General features: G+C 37.4%; 1 protein-coding gene across 1 annotated transcript in view; it reads right to left on the bottom strand.

Annotated features, from left to right (window-relative positions):
* Positions 1-12,660, bottom strand: part of CACNA1G (calcium voltage-gated channel subunit alpha1 G) — a 216,038-nt gene that overhangs the window by 16,515 nt on the left and 186,863 nt on the right. The window lies entirely within an intron of this gene.

The following is a 12,660-nucleotide window of genomic DNA, read 5'->3' as shown; positions in this document are numbered from 1 at the left end:
TGAATTTTGTAATATACTGAACTTTTCCAAAATATTTTTTGAAAATATAGGGCCACATTTTTAAAAACATACCTTTTCTGAGCTGTATGATAGTGCTGAAAGTTGTATTATATTTTCATTTTTATATTATTTAACTTATTGTTAATATTGAAGGTATGCATTCCTGAATGATTTTTAAAATTGGTTTACAAGCTTCTACAGATATAGTTTGTCTGAAGTAAGAGGTCTTAATATTTTCACCAAGTGAATTGACTGACATGTAAGTTGATGCAACTAATCTGTGGGACTTTAGAGTTTGCCAGAGCCAGAATCCCATTTTATGATTTATCCTGATAGATGGTAGAATGCTCCCCTTGCTATTCACCATTCAAAAACTTTCACTGAAGTCTTTTGCAAATGATGCCATGAAGCATGATGGGAAATACTGTCACGGTTTAAAAGAGATGTGTCCCACATAGGCAATAACTGTTATGGCAATCTATTAGAATGATAGAAAATTCATCAACACAACACACAGCTAAAGGTAGATATGTGAACAGGAGAAAAGTAAGAATGGATCCACTCAATGTTGGGAAGGAGTTATGTCTGTTGTACAGCAGAAATAAAGCATTTGATTGCTATTAAGCAGCTATTAATATCTAATGTTTCAGGAAGAGATGGTTAAAGCAGGGCTCAAAATACTGGTAAGCGCGTTTCATAATTTTTTTAAAAAGCCATTCTTCATTCTAAAATGTCTTCAATGGAAGCGGAACTGTTCTTGATTCAAATCTTAGAGTGTAAATTGAGAAAACTGTATAGGGCAGTTTACAGACATCTGTTTGTAGAACAGTGTTTGCAAAGGTGGGATCCTTATGTCATGGCATTTTCCATGTGTTTGTAAGCAATGCAATCACCTTGATGTTGCTTGATTTACTTCTCAAGAGAAACTGATTTTCTTAGTGAATAATACATATTATGAAGAGTAGAGATACTACTGAGGATACTACTCAGAGGTAGTATCGAGGGCAATCCCAATGAAATAGATTTCTTTGTGCAAATAAAAGGTTAAGAACTGCTCATCTGAAAATGCCATAGCTGTTACTACCCTCTTGATAACAGTATTTAGAACCCTGTAAACATCATAAAATACAGTGACCAGTGTATGTACATTGCTCTCCAGGGCATTAAGTAAGAGTGTGTTATTATCATCAGGTAAAGAGTCATCCGTCAGAGCTAAGGACCAGGAATTTTCAGAGAGAATATCTGACGTCAGAGACAAAGCCTCCATCTCAGCTAGAGGGATCTAAACAAGGGAGAGATGATCAAACATAAGAAACCAGGACACATGTGAATGTCTTTGAGAAAAAGAAAGCTATTACCATAATCATTATCATCTAAACACTGAGGTCTTTCCCCTCCTAATAAGTGCATTTGTCGCTCATTATTATGTAGATAAGACCATAAGGAAAAGCAACTAAGCTTTTTTTTTCTTCCCTTTTTTTGGTAATGATTTTAAACAGGCTTACAAATAAGCAAAATCACAAACTGCACACTAAAATGCATCGATTAATACAATCTTTGAGAGATCAAAGTGCCAGCAACTCCAGAATTAATTTTAAAAGCTATTCTAGTTACACTTAAATGATACATATTTTCAGAAATATCATAATTCTATAGCTCCAAATTTCAAAACACTAGGGCAGTATTGTCTTTCTGGCAGTCACTCTTATCAGATGTTTCAGTTTGTTTGTTTGCTTTAATGAATTTACCAAACTGGGGACCAAGGAACTATATAATTAAGTCTGGTTGCACCTAAAGAGGCTACGATTCCCCCATTTTTGAACAGAAGGAACTCTGGGCATTATCACAGGGCTTGGCAATGCAGACCCTCTTGGTGCCAGCATAATAGTTATTCCTCGAATTGTGCTACTCACCCCAATTAAAATGATTTTTTAAACAATTTTAAAGCAATTTAAATTTAAAACTTGCAAGACTCTCTAAATTAGTGATCTTGTGAGATTTTGGCTTGTTTTTTTTGTGGAGGAGAGGCAGCTGGCATCACACAAGATCAGGTCTGAAAGAGTTGCCAACCCCTGCCTTATCAAATCTTCTGAAAGCTTTACTGTACCAGGCTCAACATGGCCTTTGTTATGCAGCAGAGGAACTCTAACCACAACCACTGGACCTAGTCTCTGAATTTAAATGTCAAGTGTTCAATGTAATCTTTCTTTTTGATTTTATGTCACAGAACATAAACATCAGATAGGAGAGCTAAAATGAGCTAGCAATTATGATTTCCATGATCCTTTAGTTTCATGTACAACGGGTCGGTGAAATTAGTACTCAAAAGTGGAATTCATATATCAAGCACCATGTTTTCTATGAAGAGTAATATTTTGCCAATCCCTTTTTTGCCAGGAGATGAGCAATTTCAAGAAAAACAACAAAAATAAAGATGATCTCTCCATTCCAAGTCTCAAGGTCAAGGGGATATAGATTACACACTCCTTTAATCACACAAACAGCATGGTTAAGGACAGAGCATGTAGAGAACCACAGAAGTGACCTTGGAGAAGAATGCAGCAATTAGCAAAACATAGATTAACCCAGGAAAGGAAGAAGAGGTTATAAAGAAACTTGAAGTGACACTGCCTTGATTCTCTTCAGTATAAGAGGGAGGGAAGGGAAAATGCTGTCAGGCTTTCAGGATTGGTACTACTGTATAGCCTATATCAATGAAGTGGAGTTCCAGTATTTCTTATGGAGTCTGTTTCCTGCCCTGATCTACCTTGAAGGGCTGACTAAGTACTGTTCAGCTATTTAGTGCATATCTAAAAAATCTAGGTCTTAAATTTACTTATTTCCTTAGGTTTAAAAAATGCCTCCCAATAACTGTTTGAGAAAAATTAATGTTTCAAGACAGATTATTTCAAGTAAATAAGCCAAACATCTTGATTTATGGTATCAAAAAATGTTAGGATATCAAAGCTCAGGGATATTTGTTCAGTTTTCTCTAACAGCCTTAATGAGATAAGTATTTCACATTGACACACGCATGGTGTGTGTGTGTGTGTGTGTGTGTGTGTGTGTGCACACACACACACAGGTAGTCCTCAGTTAATGACAGTAATTGGACCGGGAACTCTATTGCTAAGTGATGCAGTCATAAAGCGCAACATCACACGACTGCACTGACTTATAATGGCCGTTCCAGCAGTTCCAGTTGCGGTCCTTAAGCGAATCCCAGCAGTAGTTAAGTGTGATGTCACATGATCGCCATTTGTGACCTCCTGCCAGCTTCCCCATTGACTTTGCTTGTTGAAAGCTGGCAGTGAAGGTTGCAAATGGTGATCATGTGACTGTTGGATGCTGCGACCATTGTCTTTTTTTCTTTTGCAGGAAATATTCCTAAATCTGAGCCATGTGCATATCCAATAATAATTCAAGGTAGAAGTCTGTTCTATACTTTTCCTCTCACTCAGCAATTCACTTTTTATGTCAGATAGTTAATATAGTCACTTTGAGTGTGGAAGATTCAATGATAATGAATCTTTCAAAATACAGTATGAAGAGCAGGATTAAATTAGTTGGCTTTATGGGGAATCTCAGCAAGGGTCAAGGAAAACTAGCAATATAATCAAACAATCAGAAAGCATAAAGGAATGTAGTTATGGATTAAGATTCAAATACCATTAAACATTTTGATCTGGTACATATAGTTAAAGTCTCAAGGTGCTTTTTACACCATCTTCATTGATTTGAAGGTGGCATTTGATTCAATACTAGGTCAGAAACTATGAGCTAAGTTAGCTTCTTCTACAGTAGACTATAGATTATTACAACTAATTATTATGCAAAATGAAAATACCTATATGCAGGTCAGATGCATCACTCCAAATTGTATGTCCACCCCTATAACTATCCAAAAAGGAATCAAGCAGAGATATACAGTATACTTGCTCCAATTATTTAATCTTTATATCAATTCTATTACTCAAGTTTAACCAAAAATGAGTTACATCTTCCACTATTAGTGAATTAGCCTGTGTCTATATAATGATAATGCAGTTATTTTATCCTTATCCCAGGTAGACCTAAGGCAGAGTTTGCAAGTATTAGCAATATACAGTAACAAAAGTTAAATATCAATTATACCAAAACTAAAATTATAGTCTTTACCAAGAGATGCAGCAGATGTATGCATAATTGGAAGATAAATAACATCACCACTGAGTAAGTGAAGGATTTCAGATATGTAGGAGTTCTCTTCCAAATCCTCTTTAATGTGGAAGAACCAAATGTGCATGTGCAAAAAACCCTCCAGCAACAGAGGCAATAATTTTGGCCCTGAAGCAGCAAAACTCTTTAAGGCAAAGCTACTAAGCCTAACGCTTTATGGTGCACACAGAGCATTAGAAATAGTCCAGACTAAATTTATAACAGTGATGTTTCACGTCCATCGCTGCATTCCAAATGCTTTCCTGCACTGGAATTAGGCCTCCCTCATAGAGGCATGTATGAGAACTTGTCAGCTAAAATATTGGCTAAAAGTGAATCGCATAGAAGACTCTCCTGCACCCTTAATTCTTACGGGCAAGTTCATTTCCCCTTGGAAAAATATAGTTATAGATTTAAATTACTGTGGCTTTTCACTTCAACTTTTTATTCAACAAAGATACAGCAAAATGACATCAGAAATAAGCTCTGTGTACTTCAATCTAATCTACAGAGGCACAGAATTCTAGCACCATACTATTATAAGGACAGTCTGTGCAGGAGGCTGTTTAAGCAAGTTAATTGCTTTACTAATATTTTGTCTGTTCCATATACAGTAGCTTTTTCACAAGCTAGACTTAATGCTATGTCATCCATGATTCTGGGCTGCAGGTAGAATAACATTCTTCTGCAAGACTGTCTCTATCCCTGTCTGAAAGGATCAACAGTATGAATTCTACATGTCTTGTATTGTTCCAGGTATCAGTCTTGGCCCTCTACATTAATACAGCTGTTAACTGGCTGACTGGATCAACTGGACAGAGGAAAATGTTTATTTTCTGTTAATGGACCATTTTCCTGAAATATGTAAGAAGGTTGCTAAGTTTCACTCAGCAGTAATTGCTGTAAGGAGAACTTGGAGTCTAAGACTAGAATTGTTAACTCAAATATACTATACGTTATAAGGGTTTCCTATAAATTCTGATTTGGTAGCAAATGGACCTAAGATTGAGAACCAAATACTACACCAACTTGAACAAGACAGATTTTCTTGATACAATCAATAAAAATTAAAATAGTAATTCCTTACTGTCACTTAGGACAGACATTCTGGAAATGGACAATACAACAGCTATCTTGAAGAATTCCTCTCAATTCCCCTCTGGTCTACGAAAAGTAGCTATCTTAAATTATTCTTGGAAATGAAGCTTCCAGACCAACATTAGTACTTGCTACTTCAGCTGGTAAGAATGAGAGTTGACTGGGTTAGTACATTTCAGAGCAATCACCCTTGAATTACTATAAGTATCTTTTCTCTATAGTGCAGGCCAATCTACGGGCACAGATAAATGGAGCCGGGGTCATATAGATTCCCCTATATTGTAAATTGCTGAATCATACTTATACATTTTCCTTCTCCTAAGGACCAAGAAATATTATAATTTTCTGCTATTTTGTGAGCTGATAAACTTTGAAAAGGCATCTAATAAGAAACCTTAACTAATGTTACCTAAGTTAGTGATGTTTAAATGATTAATTTGCTGGCTGATTTCAGTAGTTGGAGTTGATAAAAAGCACTTTTTCTCACCTAGGAAGGAAGTACTCTTCTGTGATTATACCTTTTATGATACCTGTGTGCATCATTTAAGAGAAAATCTAAGACGTGCTTCAGGAGTATTATTATTAAATTTAATTCAGTGATTAATCAAACCATAATTAATATGCTTTTTTTAATCTGTTCAATCATGTTGGATTCTCGGAGACTGCCCGGACTAGTCCCTGCTGTTTTCTTGGCAACGGTTTTCAGAAGTGGTTTGCCATTGCCTGCTTCCTAGGGCTGAGAGAGAGTGGCTGGTCCAAGGCCACCCAGCTGGCTTTGTGCCTTAGGTGGGACTAGAACTCAGGGTCTCCCGGTTTCTAGCCTGGTGCCTTAACCACTAGACCAAAGTGGCTCTCATAATTAATATGCTACAATATCTTTAATCAGCATGCAGAACTACTAGGGAATCATATTAGCATATTGGTGTTTCATTAAGCAAACTAACTCTTGTTGCAGGAGTAATGATATGAATAAAATAAATACATTTCTCAGCTGATGGCTCATACATGGAAGGTGGTATCATGGTACCCTGATGCCTTACGTTTTCTTGAGGAGATGCTGTAGTGGGCTCAATGTGAGCAACTGTGACATTTCTACCCAGATTGACCATTTCAGCCTCTGGTAACTATTGCTGCATCATGCAACAGACGGCTAATTATTTTGATTGCAGGCACCAACAGAAGATTCATGGTCACTATTATTTCATTGCTTTCACTAATAAGGGGATACGAATCTGAGCCAACTGGATGCCACAAGGCATTGAAAGGTAAGTGAATTCTAAGAGTTCTGTCCTTTTTTCTTATAATACCATTGCAAGGGAATAAGGTGTGGTGCAGAAGAAAAATTAATTAAACAGGAAGGAAAGCAAGTGAATATTTATGCTTTATTTTGAAAATTTGTGCCCCTTTATTAGAGCCAATAGGGGGAATGAATCATGATTTTTTTGTATTGACAATATTGTAACAAGGGCATGTGGACCAAACCCCTCCTTCCCACAGCAGCTGTATCAGCCCAACATTAAAAGACTACATGCCACTCCTAATTGCATATGAAGTGGGCATGATCCTTATCCATATGCAGCATCCTAACACAAGTCTTCCTAGTTATGGGGGGATTCATTCCTGATTGCAGTAACAGGAATTTACACTGCTAATTACCACAAAGAAAATGAAAAAATATGATTCCAGTCACGCCAGTGTATATGTGTATGGGGTGGATGTCAGCAATATCCAGGATAAATCATCCATGTTTTACTAGAAAGATTTTACTTTCTATAGGCACATACCAAATTCCAGCAGGTTTTCATTCTACCTTTGCTAATGTTAGCCAGACTATAGCAATAAGTGGAACTGCTGGTGATTAACCTGTGCTGAAGCAAGGGGAGGTTCACTATTAGTAACTGACTGAATGCCTCTGGAGCCTTCAAGCTGTTGTATGCTATTGCCAAGTGCCAATTCATAGAGGCCTCAAGGAGTGCTGGTCAGCTTGAATGCAGCTAGTACATTTAACAGCAACAATGCTGAAACTCAGCATGGGATGACAGAAAAAAATCATGTCACCCAAAGACTGATTGTCACATCAGTCAGGTTGGGGACTGTCCCCAAACTAAATTCCAGAAAATGGAGAAAATACGGCAGATATTTAATACAACTGTATTTCAATTTTACCTACAAAGCCACAGAGCAAATATCTGTACATATTTAAAACCTATGCTAGTTAAGTAAGGCCTTTTAATGAATGAACTATCTGGCTTTTAACTTTTACATCAGTAAATTGGCTACATTTTACATATATTACAATACAATAAAGAACTTTTGAAGAGGAACCTCTGCTAGTTGAAGCTTTTTAATAGTGATTAATAATGACCTATTGCTTGATGTTTTAATAAGATGCAGCCTTTATTATTTTCATCTAAGCTCCCACACATTTAGATTCATAAATATGCTTGCAATTTTCCGAGGATCAATTAAAAATGAAGTCCTAGGGATACACAAAATACTTAACGATTCAAGATTCCATGTGGTCCCTTGACACATTAAAGAGTTCTTCTTAACTCAAATGCCTGGTAATTGTATGGCCTGAATGCCATGAACCCAGGTTATAAATCAGAGATGGACAACCTTTTTGTGGGCCAGGCTGCCCTTTAAATGTTTGATGTACCAAGGGTCTCAAAGCAGATAGATCCATCTGAGAAAGACTAAATTTTGAGGAGAGGTTGTGGGAGAGGGCTGGCATTTAAATGTGACATTTCTGCGTCAGAGTTTTAGTGGTCATGCTTTCTGATTTCAAAATGATTGGGAACTGTTTTCAACAATTATGATCAAAGGGAGTTCTAATGGTTACAAGAAAGGAATTCAAGAATCCTATGCCTGCCCCTGCTCCAGAGAGAAACTTCATTGGTGGTCTTACATAGCATAGCAGATATAAATGAGTATATGAATTAAGAATGTTTTAAAAATAAAATAATATATTTATTAGGACAACTGGGCTTGCACAGGATTGCTGCAAATGTTTGAGTTTCAAAACCTTTAATCAGGAAACTGGGTTAGTGGGAAAAACAGTAGGGAAAAGATGGACCACTGGGAAGCCTTCGGACATGAATGTTGAATCTTACCAAATTCTGATGAATATTTTGCTATGAAGGCTCTCCCAAAGCTTGTTGGATGAAGAAGCAAAGCTTACAACAATTTTGTAAAATCTCAGTAAGCCTAAATAACACATAGCTTCTATTTATTTTGGATTTGTTTGCTCTACTGCATTTTAATATGAAGTTATTGCTTTACTGTAGTTAGATTATTTTAGCTAAACCAGAAATGGATTTGAAAAAAAATAGCTTCCTTTTGATACAGAAATTAAATATTGAATTGCCCAAAATGTTAAGTTACATCAACTTTTTTGTCGCAATGAATATACTGAACAAAGTGACAAGATTCTCTGTACATTTTCTTGGCCATCCCCACTTATCTTGATCTCTAGTTACAAGCAGGCCAGTTCTTACTTTGTGGACATGTAACCTAGCCCACAACTTTCAGCATAGGCTTCCATGTAGATGAATTGAAAGATCAACATCTTATCTCTACCGTTATAGGGAAGCTGTCCAGTTCAATTCTATACTAGTTTATTTTGCAGGAAATTGCTTTTCATAGGATTATAACCTCCAGGCACTGTGTGGTAGCACTGTTTTTTCCCCTTTAAATTCCCATGTTCATGAAGATGGGAGGGAAAATTTAAAGGGGAACAAATAGATTATTTTAGAGGTATATATGGGATTCCTTTACAAATTTGTGGGGGAAGAAGAAGGATCTGCCTATAAGTTTAAATTCTGCAGCTTTGTCAGATGTTCATTTTCTAAAGACTGCAACATGTGGAGAACTCACTGGTCCTATATATATATGCATTTTTTAAAATTACTGAAATTAAACTTAAGGAACTACCCCTCCAAAGTAAGATGATCTCATCCTCCCTTGTGTATTGTTTTGCCAAAACTGTTTTGCCCCCTGCAAAAGGAGAGAAAAAGCCATGCATTGCACTTTTTCTTTTGCATGGAATAAAAGATCCTAGACATGCAGAAAGAAAGCTTCAGCATGGCTTTTCATTTACTAAACCTTTGGCTTGAATTTAGTTATGGTTACATAACTATGCATAGTGATGGAATTAAACCTTACCAAATTCAGCAGGGCTTCTGACTAAACACTAATAAGACTGGGTTGGAAATAATACCCATTTTCAACAAAAAGAAATCCATCTGCCCACAATTTTATTTGACAGTGCAATCCTTAGAAGGTTTATTCAGAAATAAGCAATGCTGAGTTTAATGGGAGAAACTTACAGGTGCATGCATACCAGATTGCACTCTTAGCTAAGCCTACTTTATATCAAATAAGAAATCCTTTTGGAAATTAATAATATTAACCTGTTTCTCAGGGTTGTAAGTGTCAGTAGTTGGAAGGGCATAATGATGGCATACAGAGCCTGACAAGTTGTCCATCAGCTTCAACTCTCCTTCCAGAGATTCCTGGATCAGCAGTGATATGGTATCAAACAAGTGTCTTTCCTGGGAGGAGTGCCAAATAGCATGCAGAAGAATAAGCCAGGCCAAAGAGAGAGGGATGGGGTAGGGGGAAGAGAAAAGGAGGGTCGGGGGGGGGGGAGAGAGAGAGAGAGAGAGAGAACATGTAGGAGACAGAAGAAGAAAGAAGAGAGAGACAGAAAAAAATGTTTTCAAACACAACAGTAGTTGTTGAAATGGCCAGGAAGAGAAGACAGAGACAGAGAGGGGAAAAAGAACAGTGCAGAAATACCACAGTCAGAACTTTTCTAAGACATTGCTACACACAAGACTAAAACTAAACACACTGTAAGGCCAGTGGGACACATTGCATTCATCCAGAGCAGCAACTGGCAGCTACTTACTAATTGACAGAAATATGGCTTTTTTGCAGGGCCATCATACCAACATGACAAGGAGCAATTGCAGCAGAAATAAACAACAATGTGCACAGTTTCAAATGGAGGTGGGAATGGAAGCCAGCATGAAGCATTGGCATCACGCAATAGCATCACTGTAACCGCTTGAGAACAATGTGATTTTCAGAGCTGGCTTGCCATGTCTGTGACTTAAGTGCTCTCAATCTCTAAAAATCAGACCTTTGACTTAGCCTCCAGAGAATGAATGCAAGGCAAACTTTTCAAAAACAGGAAGAGACTGAACAACACTGGTTTTCCACAACCACTATCTGCTGGTGCAGGTGTGTAAATGCTTCCTTTCAGTCCTTGGAAAATAAGTACTTAGTTGTTGCAGCTGTGAGCTATTCTTCCCTATATCCTGCTTGAGCCAGAAGTAATTGTCTTGAAATACTGGCAAGTAGTAAATCTCATATGGCCAGTAAAATGGTCATCCTGCTCTTAATCCCATTCCCAGACATAGATGTGGGCAGTACTTACCTGATCCTGGCTGATATTTGAGTAATGCAGGATGCAAAAAGACACCAAGCTGGTTTGAAAATCTAAATTACACTGACATTTCCCCATTTGGTGGCAATTTCTGTTCTTTTAGTTACAAGTGAAGGGTGATTTACAAGATCTCTGTATAGGCTTTTCTTTTCACCTCATCTGGTACTGTAATTCCAAAGCATTTGGAGTTCAGCACTAGACTAGGAATTGTGGTCATGGCAGGAAACTGTTGTGTGGGAGGGATGCTGATAAAAACAAGAGATTGGGGGGTTTATATGGTCCTAGTCTAGAAGGAGGTGGGAGGGAATTCTAGAAAGAGAAAATATAAATGTGGCTACACATGAACATGGGGAATATTAGTATTAGTTCTCAGAGCTACTTTTCATTGGGTGATTTTTCAAGAGGAAGAAAAGCTATTTGGAAGTATTGTGATATATTTCAGTGGGAAGAGTCTAACTTTCCAGGGTCACATATTAGTACAGAGAGGGCTAATGGAAACTTCAATTCAATTACCCGTGGAAGGCCTGAATAAGAACGATCGCATAATGCTTCACCATTGTTTTGTAGAAGTGGATATACTATCTGAAATCAGCCTTATAGTCTTTATTTGTCTCATAATTAAGATGGTATAAAAAAAATGGCTGTACTCGGAACAGTTTCGGGGCAGTTCCTTCCACAGAGCACATGCTACAATCAGAACTTTTCATAAGTCTCTCAAATAGCAGAGCTTTATCCAATGAGCTGTCAAAGTCAACAAGTCTAATCAAGCTGAAATCCAAATGCTCTCGCTTAAATTATGTACAGCATAGCCGATTGAACGGATTAAAAAAAATCATCCTATGAATGCTTGCCCTAAATCTGGTGACGCTTGTTTTCTAATAGTTCAGGAGTGAAACCTGAGAATGTTGTGCCTGTAGTGCACACAGGATTCTGAAAGCTCAGGAATCTCTGAAAAAAATATGACTCCCAATTTCCATTTGCCAGGCTCCCAATTTCAGAAATGTTGTCTCAAATGTTGATGATTAATATATAGTATAAAGCTTCTGAAGTAACAAGAGGAGTAATAACTCAGCAGCAGTACTACTTTCTAGGCAGGAAACAGCCAATGTGTATGATGCCATGAATTCCCACAGCTATAACCTAATGCAACAATGCATATATTTTATGGGATGTGCAAGCAAAGGAGCATGCTGATCACATGACTTTGCAGGGTTATATTATAGGAGCTGTATTCCTCTTTCATCATGTACTCAATCATTTCTTGGAATGCATAGATTTTGATTAAATGAACACCGGAATGGAGAAAGAGTACCATTAACTATCAGAGTATCACTCAAGGGTGTCGAGATATGATTTGCAAAGGTGTAAGAGGCAAATATTATTTGCAAAAGCAAGCATTTTAAAAAATAAAATGGAAGAGACGCCTTTCCTTCTCTGATAGGTTTTTATGGGGAAAAAAAGAATTGGCCATTTTAGAGAGTTTCGGAGAGTTTTTAGAAATTCTAACCTTCTACTAGTTTTTGTCAGACACAGTTAACAACCTATTTCAGTAAAGAATAAAAACATTACAGCAGTTTGCAATGGGCAATATTTCTGCAGGTACTGGATTTATGATCAATTAATGAGAAGGAAGGGGCAGCTTCCAAACATGAAATAGGAGATTCCTCCTCTCCACTGACACTGATGTTTCCAACTCTGGCGTTGGTGCTACACTCACGTGAGCAATGGCTGAAAGGTTTGAACGATGAAACTGAATGTTGCTCTTTGATAGCCAAAACCAGCCACCTACTGCAATAAGGAAACTGTATCCCAGACCTACAGATGGGATGGTGGACGGGCATTCCATCTGCACAGGTGTCCTGACATCTGACACGCTAGATATATTCATGATTCCACTGAGCAGCCTTTAGCAA

Source organism: Candoia aspera, chromosome 2 (genome assembly GCF_035149785.1).
Source record: "Candoia aspera isolate rCanAsp1 chromosome 2, rCanAsp1.hap2, whole genome shotgun sequence".
Lineage (NCBI taxonomy): Eukaryota > Metazoa > Chordata > Lepidosauria > Squamata > Boidae > Candoia > Candoia aspera.
Note: the sequence above shows the minus strand (reverse complement) of the source record. Positions and strands in the feature narration are given on the sequence as shown.